We start from the raw sequence: 22,843 nt of genomic DNA, 5'->3' as shown, positions 1-22,843 counted from the left end.
TTATGTGATTTAAGAAATAGTTTTCTTTTAGCTATAATTTTTAATATAGGTCAGTATGTTGTGTAGAATTGTTATTTGTTTCCTAAACATTTGTTCTTTCCTATTCCCTTCATATTTTCTGAGGACCTTCGGTCAATTTCTTCAGGGAGGAATAAGTTCCAATCTATATCTGTCACTCAAAGAATTATTTTCTTTCTTCCATTACATAATGTATAAAAAAATTATAAAAGGCCTAGGGATTCCCTTTTAAAAAATGAAATTAAAAAGTATAACACAGTTAAAGAATATGCAGAACCACTCAGATTTTTGGTACATTTCTTTCTAGTATGTGTATGTATATTGATAATGTTTTGGGTTGGCTCTTAAGTTAACAAGAACATTTTCCTGTCTTTAAATATGAATGCAAACTAATCTCATTTGGATTGTGATTTTTATTTTTTTGGGGGGAGATCATGATTTTTTTAAGATAACATTTACCTCTTTTTTATACTTTAGAATTATTTTTTAAAAAATAAAATTTGAACTATCACTACAGTTAACATAGTTATGGAAACATCTTTGTGTGCATATGTCCCTGATGATTTCTTATATTATAAACTTGTTAGAGACCCAATTACTATTTTTCTGTGCGAACAACTTCTTGATTAGCTGATGGGAGCAAAATCAAATGTAAAGTAGTTAGACCCACATTCAAGAAACAGATGTTGTCTGTATATCCCTATATCCTTTCATATTTAATTCAGTCTCACCTGTGACAAACAATCATCCAGTGTCCTGCTGTTATCCATCATTCGTTGCCTTCCTATTTCAGTCCTATATTATGAGAAAGCTCTGTTCCTTTCACTTTCACTAATTGATAACACTTTTAATGGTTGCAAGATTATTTTACCCTTTTAATCTGTTTCCCTAGCATTTTCTACCAAATATAACAATTTATTCTCATTTAAATACCTCTTAATTATATCTTACTTATTTGTTCTATTCCAGACAGCAGTCTGTTTTATACAATATCCTTTTTCCTTCTTAATAGTCTTTTAATAACTATAGTTCACATTAACTGAGCACATAGTGAGTATTACACACTGTTCTGTGTGTGCATTGACTCAGTTTTAATGGTCAGGAAGTAGGTTCTAATATTATCCCTTATTTTTTCAGCTAAGGTAATTGAGGTCAGTAATACTCAGTAACATTGATCCCCAAATGTCACAGAGTGAGTCAAGCAGTTTTGCCTTAGAGTCTCTGTTCTGTAGGCTCTCTCATTATCTTTATCAGTGATACTTTGGTTGGAGGTAAAAATGACGTCCTTTTCAATGTCCAGTGATAACTGTTCCTAGGAGGATCAGGATCTCTTTTAAGATTTGCCTTTTTTTTTTCTATTTTTAAGTTTAAATGCTGGACCAGCAAAGTAGATACAATCTGAAATGTTTATAGGATAGGTGTGTTAGGATTAACTGGGGAGCCTTCTAATATTAGAACACCTGGATATGACCCTTAATCTCCACATCTGGTTTTCAAATATGGCAGACAAAATGAATCATACAGAAATGACCTTTAGTAAAAAGGCTGTTTCCTCCCAAGATTGGTTCATTTTAGAGATAGCCAAGCCTAGAATTGTTCTAATTGCTTCTATTTATATACTTATGTACTTAATAATCTTACCAACTCTGATGTTAGTATTGTTTTTATTATATTTCAAAGGCAGGTTATCAAACCAAGAGAAGTTCAAAACTCAGCCAAGAATGGCCAGACAGTAAATTGAGAACTCTGTTTTTGAACCCATGTCTTATGATGGAAGAGCCTAAGCTCTTAATTGCCCCAGGATAGTACAGTGTTATCTTTGAACTTTCCTAATCACCCTTGAACTCACTGCTATTTTCTCTTGTGATGGCTCCATCTTAACAGCCTTATTATGCGCATGTTTTTGCAACTTAAGTACACTCCCTGGAAGCACTTTAGAGTAAGACCTGTTCCAAAGTACTCTATTGACTTCCCAAGTAGAGAACTGCCTTTCAGTTCCTTTACCTGGCTACCAGGACAGAGATTCCTGGGAGCCAGCCTGCCATCAAGGCAACTGTTTTGCCCAGATATTTCTTTCCAGTTTCAGCTTTGGAAACTTGCCTTTCTACCTTCACGTCTTCAGCCTCTCTTTGACTTTCTATCTCGTCCACTGAGTATTGTGAAGTTAAGTCAGGTGAGGCATCATTCCATTCCATTGTCTGTAATGTTGCTAGGAAGAAGGCTTTCTGCCAGAGGGAGAAAGTTTTATTTCTTTAAACTACAGTAGAAGTTATAAACTATAATGCATATTCCAGTTGGTTGATTTTAAAGAAAACCCATTAACAACATAGCTTTACTGTGCCCAAACTGAGTATCTCTATGTTCCTATTATTACCTACCATGGGCTTTGTGGATTTTCTCTGCCCTGCCATTGTCTGATAAGCAAATTATAATTGGTGTTAATATAATATACATTGTGCAGATAATCAGAGTGTGAATTAGAAAAAAACTTTAACAAGATCAGAATGCTTTTAAGTTACAGTTTGAAATTGAAGGCTCAGTTTGTGGCATTTTACATTCCAAAGGAAAGCTTTGAATTGTTTGGGATTCAGTTAACTCACATTTATTAAAGGAAGAGAAGCATGGCTAACTTTCACACATATGACAGTTTCCAAGTATTTGCTTAGCAACAGATGATCCATATGCACTTTATATTCTTCTGTCAGGGATACATGTGCTTCCTCAGCAGTTAAACATTCAGTTCAACTGAAGTGCAGTTAGCCTTTCCAACAGGATAGTTTTTTCTAAATAAGTTTTTTTTTTTTAAATAGGAAAGAAAACGGCTGTGAACAGAGGGAGAACTGTCTGTTCTTCAAAGATCCTTCTGTGGCAGTGACTGGGGCTACTAGTGCTCACTGCCTTGACAGAGACCTTCTTCGACAGGGTAGGAGGAGGATGGACTTTGGGTGTCAGACCTGTGTCTCCAGTGTTGATTTTTTGAAAATCAGACTTTACTCCTTTTCCAGGGACTCCTTTGGGATTCAGAAGTTTTCTTTCTATTTGTTGGCTCTTAGCCTTGACTTGGTCTTGAAGTTTCTGAATTTCTAACTCTCAAGTTTTTTTTAGGTTGAAGTTAAATGCATTTAATTCACATACGTGTGAGTCACTTCAGTTGTAATGTGCACAAGTCCTTAGACCAGGCATAGTTTTTACTTGGCAGCTTGACCCTAGTAAGAATAGCATCCCTGCATCAGGGCTGAAATAGCAAAGCAGAGTGAATGATAGACCCAGATTACTGGACCCCAGATTCAGAAGCAACTAACAGTTATTGGATAATTACTCTGTGTCAGGCACTGTTCATATATTAAAGCATTTAATACTGACAATAACCCTTTCCTTTATGTGCTATGAATAGTATTATCTACATTTTATAGATAGGGAAATTGCAGCTTACACAGTGACTTGTCAAAGGTCACATAGCAAGTCATCTACAAAGCAGGGATTTGTACTCAGATGATCATAATGTAGGGTCTACACTCTTAACCTCTACATGCAAGGCCCCTCATATCATATTCCTGTTTTATTTCCCTTCCCCTAGCATGTGCAGTTACCATTCTTGCCACCTGTCATCATTTTGAGTCTAATACTCTTTAAAAAAAAACAAACTTCCTTCTTGCCTCCACCTTCTTTAGTCCTTTGTATTCAGAGTTTAACCACCTGCCTGGAAAAGCTAGCAGGCTTATACAATAAATAAATCCTCATAAAATGCTCAGCAGAGCAGATGAGGGTGAGTGTGTAGGGTCATTTATCCTTCTTTTGGAATATAAATATGTTGGGGGAAGGGATCATGATCTCTGGGCATCATGGTCTCCTGGGATCTCAGGAGCATCAGTGACTCAGCTGTAGCTTGTGATGTGATACAAGATGCTTCTGTGCACTGGCTTTTTGGGGGTCTATGTCTAGAGCTAGACAACTGAAGGGCTTTCTGGAATCGTTGAAGAATGAATTATGTGATCCTTGGTGCCTATATCCCTCCTTTCACCTGTCTCATTTTAAGACTTCTCCTTTTACCTTTTAAATGCTGGTTGTGTGTGGTGGGCTTACTTGTTGAAGGCTTCTGGTTTTAGACTCTGGTTTATTCTCTGTGTCTTGTGTCCCTGTGAGGCTTTAACCCCAGGTGACTCTGCTCTAGTTTAGTAATAGCTTGGCAAATGAGGGTTCATGACATCAGGAATTTTGAGCTGACCTACTAAGAGGGTGAGCAGGATGATTTAGGAGCCCTTTGTAGGTTTCCTCCATTAATCTTTAGCCTTGTATCATATCACTAGTGATACCTCATTTCACAGTGTCTATGAATTAGTTGAGTCTGTCTTGGAAGTCACTTATTTCACTCTGGCCCCCAAGGAATGCCAGATATCAGGAACTGTAATCATTTAATTTACCCTTCTGCTGGATGCCTAATGTCCCCTCACACTAAACCATAAGGTAGCTTGAGGCAGAATCTGGGAGTTGTCTAGATCTAAGGAGCAGGGTAGTAGGATAGGGGCTCATTTGGCATCGTTAGACTTTCCCATGTTAATGGGAGAGGAGCAGGGGACTATGACGGGTAATTGAGTGCGTAAGGTCTTAAATATTTTTTGTGTATTTCAACATGCCTGAAAGAATCTTACTGTCTGATAAGTATAGGATATTTAAGGAACAAATATATAACTACAGAAATTAGACTGTAGGCCATCTGCTTCAGTAACTTGACTTGAAGAACTTCTTTGTTTCCATGTTTTTTTTTTTACACTTGATGATAAGAGAAGTTAACCTACTGAAGTTTTAGTTCCTACTGGAACTATGTTTACTTAACATGGAAAGCCAGTATTCTTCAGACAAGATGAAAATTGCTCTACAGGACTGTGGGAATCCAACCCTCAACATTTGTCCCCCAGGAAATAGTACACCATGTAGACAAGGTGTTGGGTCCCCTAAGGGATATCCAGTCATATGTATTGCTGAAATTCCAGCTCTTCTTTGGGATGGGATGTCTTTAGCTTACCTGTACTTTTCACTAGCTTCTGCTTCTCAGGGCCGGAAGGCTGTCCAGACAGATGCTGCTATGCTGAACTCTTGGTTTTCACCTCAGGGACTCGCTGCCCTACTGCCTTTTAACTAAGTGCCATAGTTCAACACGTACTCTAGAGTTAGGAAGTCTTGGATGAGACTCCAGAATAAAAGATTGAAGAAATCCCATGCCTTATGTTAGGATCAGAGCAGGTGGCAAAGGATATAGTGAGATGGTTTCTAACTAGAAGGATGGTTACAGGCATTGACCTCAAGAATAATCCAGGACAATTTGCAATGAAAAGAACAAAGATTACCCCTGCTTTGATCGGGAGGAGGAATGAGCCTGATGCCTTTTGTTTGGGGTATACTTAGCCCATAGACCTTTGTGATGCCCAGACATTGATATAGGCAATCGTTGGTTGCAGCCAGCCAAAATGGCCACTGCACATTGCATTTATTACTATGTACTGAATTATCATCCTTTGGATGAGGTGCTTTCTGTGCTAGTTTTTAAGCTTCCTTTGCGCTTCTTGGTTCACATCTCACCACCAACTACGTATTAAGCAGTCAAAAGAGGAAAGATTTGGTTTATGTTAAGCTTTAAAAGTGACATACTGGGAGAGATAGGAATAAAATCAGATCCAGAATTGTCAGTTTTAGACTCCAGCACACAAAAAAGGGCATTTTAAAGTGAAAAGCCTCTGGTTTCGTGCATGTGGGAACTACAAACTGGGCGGGCTTTTCCATAAGAAGAGGGGAATAAATATTTTTTACTGTGTCCTTGGAGTATGGGTGGGATTCATGAATACACTTCCCTACTTCCCGGCTGTTTCAGTGATTTGAAGGAGTCCTGTGCAGTGGTACAGAAGATTTCTCATCGTTGGAAGTTAAGGTTAGTTCACTTTCATTGCTCCCTCCCTACCTTGCTTGCACTACAGCATGTGAACTAGAAACACATCGATCTCCTTACCGTCTGTCCTAGACCCCATCCATTCAGAGGCCCTTTCTAGGAACTCATAGTGTGAAGTGCCTCCCATTATGCACCCCAATACAAAGAAGAACTCAGAATTGCCTAATGATAGCATTGGTCAGAGTGTCCCTGAAAGTGAACTCGGAGGCAAAACTTCAGATGAGAGTTTGCTGTCGTGGTCAACAAATATGCAGCCATCCTTTAGGTGGTGAAATTCTTTAATGCCTAGTTAGTAATAGTGCCTATCTTCAACATATTTCCTATCTGAAAAGATTCTAATGTAATTTTGTCAGTAGTGCCCTTACTCTGGGAATCATGTTGGCAATAGAGCCTCCACCTGTTGGCTTTAAGGGCAGTTTTTCTGCAAATGGAGGAGAAGCTGTTCTATAGTGCTAGCTAGAGCTTTTTGTCTTAGCTAGTTGGGATTCTTCTGAACACTGTGGTTCTCAACTTTTATCTCCTCATGGGCTGGGTTGTATTTTCCTAGGTAATCTATAAATACTAGCCGTTAGTATTTGTTTCAAGCATTCTACTGCCCTGGGCATGTTACTTGAGTTTTCATTAAGTTAATGTAGAGACAATTCCCTACGTTGGTAGTGCAGCTGAGCTTTCTTAGCAATTTTTTGAGAAATGTTTTTAAAGTATTTTGGTTCTTTTTGAAAGAGAGTTGATGCCTAATTCCTTTTCTAGTTGTCCATCTCTTCCTCCTAAGCATTCTCCTGTAGACACTACTTTGTTGCATTATAGACAGCCACTGCTGGAGAATTGCTGTCCTAAGGATAAACATCTTAGACATGGTACTACTCTATTTTTCTAGTTTAATTGATTCTTCAGATGGGATTTAACACCCAATTGGCAGCTAAACTCAGCAAATCTTGCCATGCATGTAGTTTCTCTGTGGACAAATGAGCAAGAAAATCAAATATAATTGCATGGCCTTATCCTTTGGAAATCTCTGGTACAGAGCACTCTGTTTCAAAGTTAAGATCTAGGAAAATTTTAGTAAAATTTTGCTGCTTATTAAAAAACATTGAAATAGAGAAATGTGTTCCTTTCAAGTTGTTAAATGTTGTTTTGAAATTTACCTTTGAGCATCCCTGTGCTACAATCTGTGAAGAAGATATGATCAGCTTCAAGAGTGACGATCTCAGATTCTTTTCCATTACAGCTTAATGATCTGAAAATATATATGTGTGTATGTATATATATAGCTTTGCTGTACACCTGAAACTAACATTGTTAACAACTACACTTTAATAAAAAAAATTGTATCTTAAGGTCCTTTGATTCTAGGAACTGTATATTCATGCTTAAGTGTATGATAAACCAGTCATACTGTGTTTAGGTGCAGTGTTGATTTACCTAGTTTGGCTATTTCCATCTCATGAAAATAGGGAATTTGATCAAGTTGTTCAGTAAGGTCACAGGTTTGGTACCCATTCTGAGCCGCTGATTGAAATTTGTAGTGCAATGATGTAGCTGTTCGCTATCGGATACCAATTTTCTGTGGGAAATTTGATCTTGTAATCAGGCACTTTGTGGTGGATAACATTGCAAGCATGGATAGCTGTGCTTTTCCATATTTATGTCTTCACATTGTCATGTTACTGTCATATAACTGTAACTTCAGTCAGCTACCTTTTATCTGATGACACTGCCTAGAGGTTTGCAAATAACAGTATGAATGTATGGAGTTCCCTATTTGTCCAACTCTTGTTGCCCTTTTAGAGGTGACATTACATGCCAGTGTCTCAGGGTGTCTTCTAGTTGTGTTTCACTAGGGTCCCTTGATTCAATGCCAGTACAATAAGGCTTTTTAAAGAAAATTTGCTAGGTATTTTTAGGTGTCTATATACTCTTGGGGGAGGTCATTTTTGTCTGAATATTTGGCATTGTTAAATGGGATCCCACTGCCCTTCATGTCTTTAACAAGTCTTAAATTTGGTGGCATTTTGGACAAAAAGACCAGTGTTGGAAACCAGCATGTCAGTAGTAAAAGCATTTGGTGGACAAACATTTTTACATTAAATATATGTGATATATATGCTATTGGTCTTTTATGTTAAGCATTTTATAAACATATTTGATTTATTAGCATTATCATTTGCAAGTAATTTTACAACACTTCCTTCTCCCAGGTATTGATAGCAAGTGTTTATCCAGGCATATTTCTAAAGTTCAGATTTGGCATTGTTTCAGAGTTAGGTGACGTTTTGTGCTAAATTTACCCTACACTTTATCACTGTTTAGCAGGTGATGAGTTCACATTCCAAGTTTGGTTCTGAAGGACCTTTAACAGGCCAAAGAATATATAGATAAATTTAGTCCTAAATATATGTGTCATTCCCTTGGCTCCAATACTCTATGGCCATTGTTTCATTATTAATTCTACTGCCTGTTAAATCTATGGTAATAGTGTGGTTTTCATAGGTTGCAATATATTATTTCCAGATTTGTCACTAACTGTAGACATGTTGGAGCTAATCTGAAATTGTACCCAATTAGTACATGCATCATTACCGTTTGGAACTTTAGATGGTTTGATAATCACGTGAATGTAGGCAATTAGTGTCATCAGCAGTGCAGTTTAATACCCTCTGTTAAACGGAATCAAATATTGATATTGGTAGAAATTTGGCGTCATCTTGTGGACACAAGGTAACTATTGTGATAGCTTTTGTGTCGTACCTCATTGGTCTACCCTGCAGCCTGGTGACGCCCTTTTGGAAATCAAAACATATCAGAAATGGCTGTCTAAATTTCGGTAACATGACCATCTGATTACTCCATTCTGAGTCATTAGTGACCATTCTGAATCACTAATATGTTTCAGAATTGTTGTTGAGTGTCTTTTATTAGACATCTAAATAGTTGTAAAGAGTACTCTAATAGGATTTTAAGGTTCAATAATTTGTGGGGTTTGGTTGTTAAAGATATTAGTAATTAATTAATACTGGTACCTATGTTATTCATCCATTTACAGCATACCTCTAAATTTTGTACATTTCTGTAGACAATAAGCAATGGTTGTGGAAATTCACTGGTACTTATTTTCCACAGCTTGTATTAGTGGTATTTGTTCTTTATTTCCCTTCAGGGATTATTACTCTCCATGCGATACTCCAGGGATAGTAAGACAACAACAACATTGTAAGGTTCCTGAGGGCATTGTGATTCTCAACTATTGTAGGGGTGTGTGTGTGTATATATATATATATATATATATATATATATATATATATATATATATATATTCTGTAGTGTGATTTTCTTGTTTATTGAGATATGTAAAGTAGTAGTCTTGCCAATTATTGTAGGCCCTCCATAACGTAATAGGAGTGAGGTTTTCACTCACAAAACTCCAACGAAAGTTCATCTAGATTTTGCATAGTTTAGTGGACAAAGAGGAAACGTAATGGTAACCATGTGTTAATTTTGGATATGTTAGGTTCATCACTCTCATCGGAAATTTGATCATACAAAACTTTCAGTAACATTACAATCTGATAGTAGTAAAGAGCCAAACATATTTTAGTCTTGATAAAAGCTGTGTTTTCCTTCTAATATTATATCTGCACATTCGCTGAGGTGTGTGACATTTTTTAAGTAGGTCAGTATAATTATTATGTATATTAACAGTGGCTGTTTTCCTGTAATTTTAGGTGTCTTGCACTCAAGTTTCTGGAGATTTTTGTCTGTTATTAGGAAGTCTTTCAAGGTTTGTTGCTGCCTGGTGAACACAAACCATGTTTTTCCCCCAAGATACTAGTACCAAATTAGTTCACAGTGTGTCACCCTTTTGAATGATATTGCATTGCTTACATTACAAATATGGTTCTCAGAGAGAGTACAATAATCTGATGACTGTGTAGTGAGCCAAAAATACACTTGAGGAATTTCAAGGGTGTATGTTTCATTTCTTGACTTTGTCCAATTACAGGTGCTGGCACATGAAGTTTGACATTGGTGTTTGTGTGCAGTATAGTGTAGTGCTGATGTACAATTGGTTTAATTTGATATCCCTACTTATTAGCTTTGTCATTCTGCTTAACACTAGCAATTTTAAAATTTCACTAGCAAATTAAAAATACATGGATGATTTCTTTACATCAGGTACTAACGATCGTGTGTTTCTTTTAAAACCAGTTGACCTCGCTGGAGTACATTACTCTGTATATGAAAAATGTCTGAGGGAGTATATTTTAAAGGCTTAATGTACTATTTCCAAAATTTCCAAGTATAGTTATTTCATGTATGTTTTTGTTTATTTTTGGAGGGGAGGTAATTCAGTTTATTCATTCATTCATTCATTCATTCTAATAGAGGTACTGGAGGTTGAACCCAGGACCTTGTGCTTGCTAAGCGCATACTCTACCACTGTGCTGTGCTCTCCCCACTTCGTATACTTTTATTGTGCTATTGTTGCAGTAACTTGAGCTGAAATTTGTTATACCTAACATTGTCCCAATAAGCACTTGTTCTGTGATAATCTGACATGGGTACCAAAAAGCATAGTATGTATAAATATACTATTGCTGTAGTTGTGCCCTGTTTCCCAAACTATTAGTTTTTTAAATTATCCAGTATCCATATGTATAGAGCAGTGATGAATGGTGGTTTAATTTTCCTGGTGTTCTCTAGCAACCGCTATTGTTTGCTTGACAGTACTTTGAGCTGTGTCTCACTTGGTTTCAAAATTTTTGTTTTTTCCATGGCAAAACTTGTTTAGGTGGTGGGATTTATTTAGTTATTTATATTCAAGTATAGTTAATTTACAATGTTGTGTTAGTTTCTGATGTACAACATGGTGATTCATTTATACATATATATTCTTTTTCATTACAGGTTATTACAAGATACTGAATATAGTTCCCTGTGCTATATATAGTAGGACCTTGTTGTTTATCTGTTTTATATATATATCCGCTGATCCCAAACTCCTAATTTATCTCTCCACCCCTTTCCCCTTTGGTAACCATAAGTTTGTTTTCTATGTCTGTGAATTTATTTCTTTTTTGCAAATAAGTTAATTTTTATCATTTTTTAGGTACCACATGTAACTGATATCATGGTATTTGTCTTTCTCTATCTGACTTACTTCACTTAGTATGGTAATCTCTAGGTCTATCCATGTTGCTGCAAATGGCATTATTTCTTTTTTATGGCTGAGTAATATTCCATTGTGTGTTTTTGTGTATATGTGTATGACATCTTTACCCAGTCATCTGTCAATGGACATTTGATGGACATATAGCTTGCTTCCATGTCTTGGCTGTTGTAAATAGTGCTGCTGTGAACACTGGGGTGCATGTATCGTTTTGAATTAGAGTTTTCATTTTTCTGGATATATGCCCAGGAGTGGGATTGCTGGATCATATGGTAACTCTATTTTTAGTTTTTTAAGGAATCTCCATACTGTTTTCCATATTGGCTGCACCAAGTTATGTTCCCACCAATAGTGTAGGAGGATTCCCATTTCTCCACATAGGTATGCTTTAGCATTGTCACCTGGGTTGCTCAGCACACCGTGGTACTTTAGATGCAAAACTTTTCATTGTTTACTTTTAGTTCAGTGTTGCTATTTAGATTGGGTATATTCTAATAGTACTGACCATTTAGCCTTATTTTACTCCTCCAGTCACTGCCTGAAATTTTGTCTTTTAGCAAAACATTGAGTATTAGGATCTGCCAGCTGTGGCTGAGTGGTTCTGGAGGTCCTGTTACTTGGCGTATTATAAAACCATAGATCCATGCTTTCTTATACTGCCAGTGTTGATTTAATTACGTGATCAAAAATGTATCCCATAATTTTATCATGGTGAGCAGTCGTTGTTTCTGTCTTGCTGTCATTATTCATTGAATAGTATTAATCTAAACCATAATCACCAAGGTGATTCAAATATATTTGGTAGGTCTTAGACATTTTTCACCATTAAGAAAATTTTTGTTTTTCACTGCCTTGTGTTGGTTGTGAGTTGTCATATATTCCTGTTACTAGAAATAAATGTCATGGTTGGCTCAGCAGTCTCTCTGTATTATAGATGTCCTGCTAAGATTTTTCACCACCTGTGGTCAAATCGGGTACCTTTCTTCTGTTTTTGAGGTTCTTTAGTGACTTCTTTGCAGTCTTGCCCCTGCTACTTCTCTACTAGATCATTATTTAGCCCAACTGTATTATGGGATCATCTTTTGACTTTATGGTGTCATTAGAAAACTTACATGTCCTTAGTGGATGAAAATATTTCAATGGTAAGACTGATCTCCATGTGGTATTCTTTTATCTCTAATCTTTGCTTACATGTAATGTGTTATGCCTATACATATTGGGAAGTTTGATACTGGCATACACAAATACTTGACTTCCCTCATGGCCAAGATAGTGGTAACCATTATTTGGGGGGCAATCTGTCAATGAGTTTATAGCTAACAAGTATTACCTCAATTTTGTAATAAGATTTAAGTGCTTTGTAGTAGGAATACCTGTCTTAGCAACCCTGCTAGTTATTATGACTCTGAATAAGGTAGTTGACTTCTTTTTTGAAAAATAATGACTATGTTGTGATAGAATTCATATACTAGAAAAGTCACCCTTTTAAAGTTCAGTGGCTTTTCGTATATTCATAGAGTTGTGCAACTATCATTACTATCTTACTGCACAACATTTTCATTACTCCCCAAAGAAGCCCCGTACCCATTAGCAGTCATTTTTCATTTTCCCCTTTCGCTAACCCTGGAAACCACTAATCTAACCTTTTATCTCTATGGATTTGTCTTTTCTGGGCATTCATATGAAGGGAGTCATACAACATGTGGCCTTTGTGTCTGGCTTCTTTCGCTTAGCATGTTTTGGTGGTTTATCCATATTATGGTATATATTAGCACCTCATTCACCCCCCACCCTTTTTTTTTAGTTGAATAAGGTATCTACTTAGCATTGCAATTGCTTTGTAAAATGGTAACTCTACATTTAATGTTTTAAGTAACTGGCAAACTACTAAAGTAATGGCACCATTTTACAAGAAAAGTCTGTACCAAGAAATTTATGAGGATTTCAATTTATCTTCATTCTCACTTATTATTTTCTATTTTTTATAATAGCCATCCTAGTAGATGTTAAGTACAGTTGACCTTTAAACAACACAGGGTGTTGGGGGCACTGATCCTCCTCACAGTGGGAAATCCATGTATAACTTACCATCAGCCCTCCATACAGGCGGTTCCTCCTATCCAAGGTCTCGCATCTGTGGGTTCAACAGACCACGGATCATGTAGTACTGCAGTATTTGCTACTGGAAAAAAAATCCACCTATAAATAGACCCGCATAGTTCAAACCTGTATTGTTCAAGGGTCGTCTATATCTCATATCTCATGGTTTTGACTAGTGTATCCATGTTGAACAACTTTTCATGTGCTGATTGGCCATTTGTATTTTTTGAAGAAATGTCTATTAAATCCTTTGTTCACTAGAATTGAGCTATATATCTTTTTGCTATTTTGTTGTGAGAATTCCTTATATAACTGGATAATAGGGCCTTACTGGATATGTGATTTGCAAGTATTTTCTTTCATTCTGTATGTTTTCTTTTTACTATCATGATGACATTGTTTATGGCACAGAAGTGTTTAATACTGATGAAATCTAATTTATATATTTTCTCTTTTGTCACTTTTGATTTTGGTGTCATAACAAAGAAACCATTATCTAGCCTAAGTTGTATCTCTTACTTTGAGGTGGGATCTATTTAGCATTTATTTTTTTATATGGTGTGAGGTAGAGGTCCAACTTTATCCTTTTTTGCATGTGGGTAGTCCAGATACCCAGCATTATTTGTTGAAAAAAATTACTTCCTATTAAATTATCTTGACACACTTATTGAAAACCCATGAATTCTAAATGCAACAGTTTATTTTTAGACTTTACTGTTTCATTCATCTACATCCTTACGTCTGGACCATACAATCTTTATTGTTGTAGCTTTGTAGTAAATTTTGAAGTATGGAAGTATGAACCCTCCAACATGGTTCTTGACCCTTATTTTCCATATGAATTTTAGGATCATTTTGTCAATTGCTGTAAACAAGATCAGGAATTTTGATAAGAATCACATTTAATCTGTAGCTCCTTTGTGTAGTATTGCCATGTTAATTATTAATTATTCCAGTCCATTAACATGATATATCTCTCCATTCATTTGGTCTTTAATTTCTTCAGCATTGTTTTGTAATTGTCAGTGTAAAATGTCTTTTATTTCTTTTAAACAAATTACTCCAAATATTTACTCTTTCTCATGATACTGAAAATATAATTGTTTGCTTAATTTCAATTGCCATACGTTAGTATGGAAATAAAATTATTTTTCTGTTGATCTATCTTCACACCTTTCTGAACTCATTAGAATTGCTTCCTTTTGTTCTAGTAGTTTGAGTATTAGGCTTTTTTTTTTTGGTGGATTCCTTAGGATTTCTATGTATGATTATATTCCCTATGAATACAGATCATTCTACTTCTTTGTTTCCAGTCTCATTGATGTTTATTCCTTTTTCCTGCCTAATTACCCAAGCTAAAATCTTCTGCACAGTATTAGGAAGAGCAGTCTTCTTGGTCTTAGGGAAAATACACTTAACTTTTTGTCCATTAGTTACATTGGTAACTGTACATTTTTTGTAGATGCCTTTTGTCAAGTTTTGAAAATTCCCTTCTGTTTCCAGTTTGTTGAGGTGTTTTTTGTTTTTTAATCATAAAATCATGAATGGTTGACATGAATGGTCATGAAATTTGTCAAATGCTTTTTCTACATATGTTGTATTTATTGATTTTCAAACCTTAAACCAGCTTTGCTTTACTGAGATAAATCTCATTTGATCCTGATGTATAATCCTTTATATTTGTTTCTGGATTTGGTTTGTTAGTGTTTCATTGGAGATTTTTGCATCTACATTCATAAGGCAGTTTACTCTGAAGTTTTCTTGTTTTACCTTTGCCCGTTTTGGTGTCAGGCTAGTACTGTTCTCATAGAAGGCATTGGGAAATATTTCCTCCTTTAATATTTTTTGGAACATTATGTGAAGAATTGGTTTTGATTCTTTAAATGTTTCACAGTATCACCATTGAAGTAACATATTCATGGGTTTTTCTTTTATGAGAATTTTATAAATTATTGAATTTGTTTTTATATGTCTATTCAGATTTTTCTTCTTGTGTCAGATTTTGTTATTTGTGTCTTCCTTGGAATGTGTGCCCATATCATCTAGGATATGTAATTGGAATACTGTTTTTGACAGTATTCCCTTGTAATTTTTTTGTTCCTATAAAGTTGGTAATAATCCTCTCTCTCTTTCCTGATCATATTTATTTACGTTTTTCTCTTTTTTTTTTCATGATCAGTCTAGCAGGTTTGTCCTTTTTAAATTATTTCAAAGAACCCAATTTAGTTTTCTTGATTTTTCTCTTATTTTTTTCTGTTCTTTTTCTTTAATTTATTTCCATTCTAACCTTTATCATTTTCTTCTTCCTGATTCATTTGGGTTTAATTTGTTCTTTCTAGTTTGTTAAAGTAGATAGTTTGCTTATTGATTTGAGATCTCCATTTTTAGTACAGATAATTACAGCTACAGTTCTCTAAGCACTGTTTTTGTTGCATCCTTTAAAGTTTTATATGTTCTGTTTACATTTTCATTCAAAATACTTTATAAGTCTCTTTGCGATTTCTTACCCATTGATTGTTTAGGAGTTCGTTGTTTAATATCCACATAATTGTGAATTTCCCAGATTTCATTCTGTTGTTGATTTTTAATTTCATTTTATTGTGAGAGAACATCCTTTGTATGATTTCGGTTTTCTTAAGTTTGTTGAGACTTGTTTTACATGTTAGCATCTATCCTGGAGAATGTTCCATTTGCGTTTAAGAATAATATATATTCTGCAGTTGTTGTGTGGATGTTCTGTAGGTGTTTAATAGACCAAGTGGTTTTAATAGAGTTGTTCAGGTTCTTCTATTTTCTTGTTGATCTTCTGCCTGTTTGTTCTATTATGAAAACTATTATTGCTCAAGTATTTTTTACTCTTTTCCCACCATTTTTCCTTATTTTTGGAGCTATGTGGTTAGGTGCATATATGTTCATAATTACTATATTTTCCTGATGAATTGATCCTCGATTGAGTGTAATAAAATATCTTTATTCATGTCTAGTAACAGTCTTCTCTTAATTATTGTTTTATTATTATAGCTACTCTTGGTTACTGTTTGCCTGGTATGCCTTTTTCCATTCTTTTACTTGCAGACATTTTGTGTGTTTGAATCTAAACTGTGCCTTATAGATAACATATAAGTAGACTGTATTTTTTAAATCTGTTTTGCCAAGCTCTGGCTTTTGATTAGATCATTAAAATTTTTATGTTTAATTACTGATGAGGTAGGGCTTATGTCTGTTTTGCTATTTGTTTTCCGTGTATATTACGTCTTTTTCTTCCTCTGTTCCTGTATTATTGCCTTGCTTTTTGTTAAATATTTTCTTGTACCATTTTAATTCCTTTGTTTCTTTTACTATATTTTGAGTTTTTTTATTGTTTCTGTTTTAATTAATAACTTAAAATAATTTATTTCAGATTAATACCAACTTAATTTCAGTTGTGTACACAATTTGCTCCACTATATCTTTGTTCCTCCTCCTTTCCTTTGTGATGTTATTACATAAATTACATCTGTACGTAATGTAAGAACATCACAATTTTCTAGTTATTCTTTTATGCTATTGTCTTTAAGTTAGAAATGAGAAAAAAAGTTAAAAATAAAAATAGATTTTTTTGTCTGTTATGTTTATTTTTGGAGTTACTTTTATTGGTGCTCTTTATTTTTCATGTACATGTGAGTTACTATCTAGTATCTTTTCATTTCTGCCTAAAGGACTTCATTTTGTACCTCTTGTATGGCATGTCTGCTAACACTGAATTATTTTAATTTTTGTTTATCTGGAAATGTCACAATTTCTCCTTTATCAGTGATGATTTTCCTGGATATAGAATTCTCAGTTGACATTGTTTTTCCTTCAGCAGTTTGAATATATCATACTACTATTTTCTGGTCTCTCTGGTTTATGATGAGAAGTCAGCTCTAACTTATTGAGGATTCATTGTACATGATGAGTTTTCTCTTGCTGCATTCAAGATTCTGAAGTCAGTTCGAGTATCATGAGTCTGGATTTAAATGTTTTTGCCTTTATCCTTTTTGGCATACATTGATCTTCTAGCTTGTATAGACTAATATTTTTTTCATCTAACTTAACAAGTTTTGGGCTATTATTTATTTACATATTCTTTCTGTCCCCTTTTCTTCTTCCTTGATTCCCATTATGTTTGTTACCTTTACTGAAGGTAATTCTTTTTTATTATAATAAGAGAACATAAGGCTGTATATAGTATTGGTTTAATTGCATAAGTAGTGTTCTTGTTTTGTTATTTGTTAAATTTGTTTCATTATACATTACCTTTCTTTTTTTTGACCCAATTGTTATTTACTGTGATGCTTCATGTTGAGGTTTTCCAGTTTGAACTACTTTCTCATATACATAAAATGAAATATATATGTATATATGGTTTTATTGCATTGTGATTAGACAATGTGACTGCTGCTTGTCCCTTCATGCCTAGTTTTAAATAACTTTTATCTATTAGGGAAAGACCCTCATTCTTTTTTTTTTAATTTCTTTATTTTCATGTACTTGTTCTTCCAGGAGACCTTTCGAAACAACTTATCAAGTTCTCACCACAAATACCATTGGAGTTACAATTGGATTGGCGTTGAATATATAGATTAATTTTTGGAGAGCTATCATCTTTGTAATTTTCTCATACGTGAATGTGGTATGTTTCTCCTTTTATTCAGGTTTTCATTATTGTGTGTGTGTCTTTTCCACGTCAATTTTTCCTTAGTTTCTGGAAGAAGTAGACAGATGTCTTAGAAACTGAGATTCTGGTGGGAAAAGTGTAGATGCTGTCATCTGCATAGACTAGACTTTTTAGTATAAAAGGTCATACAAAATATATTTTGTGGCTATGATGTTACCATTTCTTCTATAAGACCCTAGGAGCCTGCATTATTTATAATGTTCCATATCCCTGTTTTGTATAAGTAGAGGTGATTGCTAATATTAGGGGAATTTATGTAGTAAGCGATTTGTTTTTAGTGCTATCAGCATCCCCTTGACCCTCCCCTTTTCCATTTTGAACTGCTTCATCTTGCAAGCTCCTGGGAATTCTGCTCATTGTTTACAGGATATGTACCCATTGAAGACCTTCAAATCCTCCTCCAATATAGAGCTAACGGGTTGTGTTTTCACTACAAAAGTTTAGGATCAGAGAGGTAAGAATCCTATTCCACTTGATGGTTTTGTTTCAATTTTAAGAGCAATTCTTTGAGAGGGACATAGAAGAGAGCATGCAGGATACAGAGAGAGATTTGAACTTAAATCCTATGAGAAGCATTTAGAGCTGTTTAGATTGTGGGAGACAAGTCCAAAATGGAGGGTTTGCTTGTCTGTTTCCAGATTTATTTTGGAGTTAGGGATAGTTGTTTTTATTGCTTGAAGGTAATTCTAGTTAATGGAATAACAGATTCAAGGACATCCAAAAATGAAAATACCCTTGGGAGTGATAACCTCATGGCTTGTATGACCACTTGAGATGGAATTTGAAACTCCCTGCATGGAACAAAGGTTGGATTACATGCACTTTAAGGTCACATTTATTCCTGAGATTTTGACTGTCTCAGGGCAGATGAAACTGATTTTTATAGTGTGCCTACTTCACATGTTCCCATTTAATCTGAGGCATCCCAGAAAGGTAGAATAAATTTGCTAAGGTAACTAATCTCATTAATGGCAGAGCATACACCTTTTACCTTTCTCCTCCCATATATCTTAATTTGAAATAGTAATTCCTTAAATTTGTATTGCAGTTAAATCATTTAGAAGCCTTTCAGAAACATGGTTTTATTTGACTCTTAGGAAAATCTGGTGAAATTGGAAGAACACATTCCACTTGTCTATTTTATAGGTGAAAAACATAGATTTCTCTGGGGTAAAAGGGATCTGGGAGACCATTCAATGCAACCTCTATATTTTTGCAGTTGGAGAAACAGTTCCAGAATTAACAGTACCAAGATATTTTATACGCATTCTTTGATTTGTGTTGGGGGAAGGGGAAGGTCGAACTAGATAATTTCATAGGAGTACAGAATGGTTGTGTTGTTTTTATCCATTTTGTAGTATATACTTGATTGATGCCAGCTCACCATATTTGATTAAGTGGCATTTTAACAAATATTGATCAAAGGCACTAAAGATTTAAGGAAGAAATGTAAGGCTTTAGGTACCAGACTGTAGAAGATATGTTGGGTCATAAGATGCTGCTTGGTAGCCTTGAAAGCATTTCCTGTTTCAAGTTCAAGGATCACCTGGGAAGCAGGCCACTGGAAAATGAGTTATGTTGTACAATCAGTCTACTGTGGATGGGAATGAGATTAGGCTTAGCACTTGCCCACAACTTTGGGAGCCACCATTCACTCATGAGTCTGTGACATGGGCTCCACATGCTGGCTCTTTTGATTATAACATAGGCTGTAGATTTAGAACCTCAAGTATGGAAGGACCTTAAAATCATATCCAAAACAGCTTACTTTAATTTGACCCTAATTCAGTCCCTTTTGTAATATACCCAACAAATGGTCTTTTAGCCTTTAAGTAACTGCACTTAGTGGTGGGGAACTCCATCCTGAGCGACCTTGTCTCTTCTTTCAATACCTCTTTGCAGTATTGAGCTGAAATACATTTTTCTACAGCTTCAGCTCATTCATCATATTTGTATTATGCCCCAATTCAAGAATGTTGCTTTATTGTTGTCTCTCCTGCATCTTCAACTTCTCTCTGCTGCCTTTTGAGCTCCCAGGCACTGTGCAGGGTGATGGGGATGTGGAGATGAATTAGACACAATTCCTGCCCTCAAGGAGTTCTCAGTCTAGTGAGCGAGTTCGACGTGTACACAGATAATTACAACAGTATGGTATGCTCTACATGGAGGTAGGTACAAGATACTGTGGGATCAGAAGAGAAATCATTTGACTAAGTCTAAGATACATAGGTTGGAGAAACATGCTTAAGTTGATTCTAGAAAAAGTAAAAGTTGACTAGGCAGAAAACAGGGAAGTACCTTGTAAAGGAAAAGTATGGACATTAGAAATAGAATGATGAATTGGGGAACTACAAGTAGTTCATGAAATTAGGTTGGAAATATGGGTTGGGAGTAGATCCTTATATAGTATACCATGAAATTTGGATTTCATTTTGAGTGTTTTAAGAAGGGGATGCTTTTGATGGTCATTCTGGCAGTAGTCTGGAGTAAGTGATGGAAGATGTTCAGATCTGGACAGGGAGATCGGTTAAAATGATACTGTGGTAGTGGTAGTTAAGATGATAAATGAGGCCAGAAGGAGTAGGCATGAAGAAGGGGGGATAACCTCTTAAATAAGGGGTTATACAAAACATAGATATAATTAGAACATGGAAAAATCAAAGCTTTCAGGCTCTGGCAAATGTGCATCCCTCTACCTCCATCCCTGGCCTTCATGAAGGATCCTCTCATGTTCTTTGGATGGGGTTGCTATTGGTTCCTTCTATACCAGGGCTTGGCTGTACAGATTTTACAAGTTTCTTTGGCGGTGGGGAGGGCACCATATATGAAATGTTGACTCAGCAAGACATCTGAACAGCTGCAGACCTCTCGTAGAATTAAGTTCCTGGTCCTTCTCATCAGTAGCATGTCTAATCTCACTATCACGTATCTCCCAAATATTTTTCTTTTACTAAAAGTAGGCACTTTTATATGTAAAATCCACTCAGGGAAGAAATGGCCTTAGTTGTTATTGTCCCAATTGCTTTATTTTCCTTGGGAATTTTTTAATGTTTATGGTTATATCTCTTGGTAAAAAATATACTCAATAATTAAAAATCTAAACATATCCAGTATTTATTTTTTCTTTTCTCAAAGCAATATAATTACACAATGTTCTTTGGGAAATGCTCCCCTTAACAACTCAAGAGTAGTGACCCTGGGGATTCAGAGAATGGCTTTCTGTGATTAGAATGATTAATGGAAGATTACATTAAGTATTTTCATTGGACCTTATGTAACTAGCCTCCTGGAGGGCTGTAGGGGGAAGAAGGGTTGGGAGAGGAAGCCCTGAGCAGGACAGCAAAACAGTACAGTGACAGTCTGGGCCTTGGGACAAGGTAGCTTAGACTCAAATCTAGTGTCACACTTACCAATATGGTCTTGAGCATGGTTTTTCACCTCTCTGGTACCTTGTTTCTTCTTATGTAAAATAGAAGTAATACTTTTTTGCAATGGTGAAGGGGTGGTCATGTAAGGACTGAATGGATTACTTATGCAAATTGCTTGGAACAGGTGTGGAATATGCTAAATGCTGTATGAACTGTAGTAGCTGCTGATAATGATGTGACAAGGATGAAAAGAAGATCATTAACTAGAAATACTTACATTTTATATAATCATTGAGGTTCTTGGGGTTTGATAAAGAGAAAATAACTGACCTCAAGGTTTTTAATGACATGCTAGTATGAAGCCACTTTTCTGCCTTTTTTTCCCTCTGCCAAATAGGTTGGGAAAACAGATGACTTTTGTCCATGCCCTGATCACTAATCTATTGCCTTTGTTCTTATTTCCAAATACAAAGCTGTTGAAAAGTTTTGAAATACATGAACTGAAAAAAAGATTATTCTAAAAAATGTAGAAAAACATTTTGGAGTTGGTCAAAGCTGGATTTGAAACCTGACTCAATTGCTTACTAGCTGTGTGATCTAAGGCATGTTACTTAACCTCATTAAACCTCAGTTTCTTCATCTAATAATTAATTTGCAGGGTTTTCATGAGGACATTGTAAAGTGTATATCATAAGCATGCTATAAATTGCAGCTATCATTGTTAGTTCTTGGGACATTCACCGCGTGACAGAAACAACAGCAGGCCCTGGTGGCTGGGAGGACTTCATGGATCCAACAGCAGCCTGAAGAAATCCTACTCGGATGGATATAATACAACCTGCTAAGTGTCCTAGCACTTATCAGGTTGTATTATCATTGTCCGTGTCTATGGCTCTCGTCTACCAGACTCTAAATTCCTTACGGGCAAGGACAGTGCCTTATTCATCTTTGTATTCACAGTGCCTAATCCAGTGCACATTGTAGGCCTCATTAAATGTTTGTTGAATGAAAAAATGAATCATCAACAGACATTAATTGGGCGCCTGCTCTGTGATCTCCATGGGCTCACCTTGTCCCCGCCAGTTGCCTACAACGTCCAAGCTGTCTTCAGTATGCTTTCTCCAGAAACTTACTCCTATCATCTAATTCTTTTGCCGAGGACATTTCTGTGTAGTGCAAAGATAGCAAATATACTTCATCCCAAGTACCATCTCCAATTGATTGATAGTACCTGTCTTGATTATGTTTTATAAAAAGGATTCTGAAGCCAATTCTCAGCTCGGTATGAAAGAGGATTATAACTAATTAGTGATGTTTGTCGATGTGGGAGCAGAGCAAGTAGCCGCACAAGTGCCACGTATATGTCATATTTAATATTGTGTTTTCCATGAAATACTGTTTCTTTGCCTGTGTTTTAGTCTTGCCTACTTGCAGATGTTGCATTGCTGCTGCTGCTGCTTCTACTACTACAATTTCTGCCAATTGCTTTGGGTAGGACCAGAGTGATCATTGATCAGAAAACTTCATCCTCATAGTCTGGGGTTTGTTCC

At 35.7% G+C, this 22,843-nt stretch overlaps 1 protein-coding gene across 1 annotated transcript in view; it reads left to right on the top strand.

Annotated features, from left to right (window-relative positions):
• Positions 1–22,493, top strand: part of LOC140691768 (uncharacterized) — a 58,157-nt gene extending 35,664 nt beyond the window's left edge. The window contains exons 6-7 of the mRNA XM_072955829.1: positions 17,751–17,880; positions 18,292–22,493. The gene's annotated coding sequence lies outside the window, so the exon portion shown is untranslated. The remainder of the gene's footprint in view (positions 1–17,750; positions 17,881–18,291) is intronic.
• Positions 22,494–22,843: the final 350 nt, after the last annotated feature.

This window comes from Vicugna pacos, chromosome X, assembly GCF_048564905.1.
Source record: "Vicugna pacos chromosome X, VicPac4, whole genome shotgun sequence".
Lineage (NCBI taxonomy): Eukaryota > Metazoa > Chordata > Mammalia > Artiodactyla > Camelidae > Vicugna > Vicugna pacos.
This window is presented reverse-complemented; position numbering and strand designations above follow the sequence as displayed.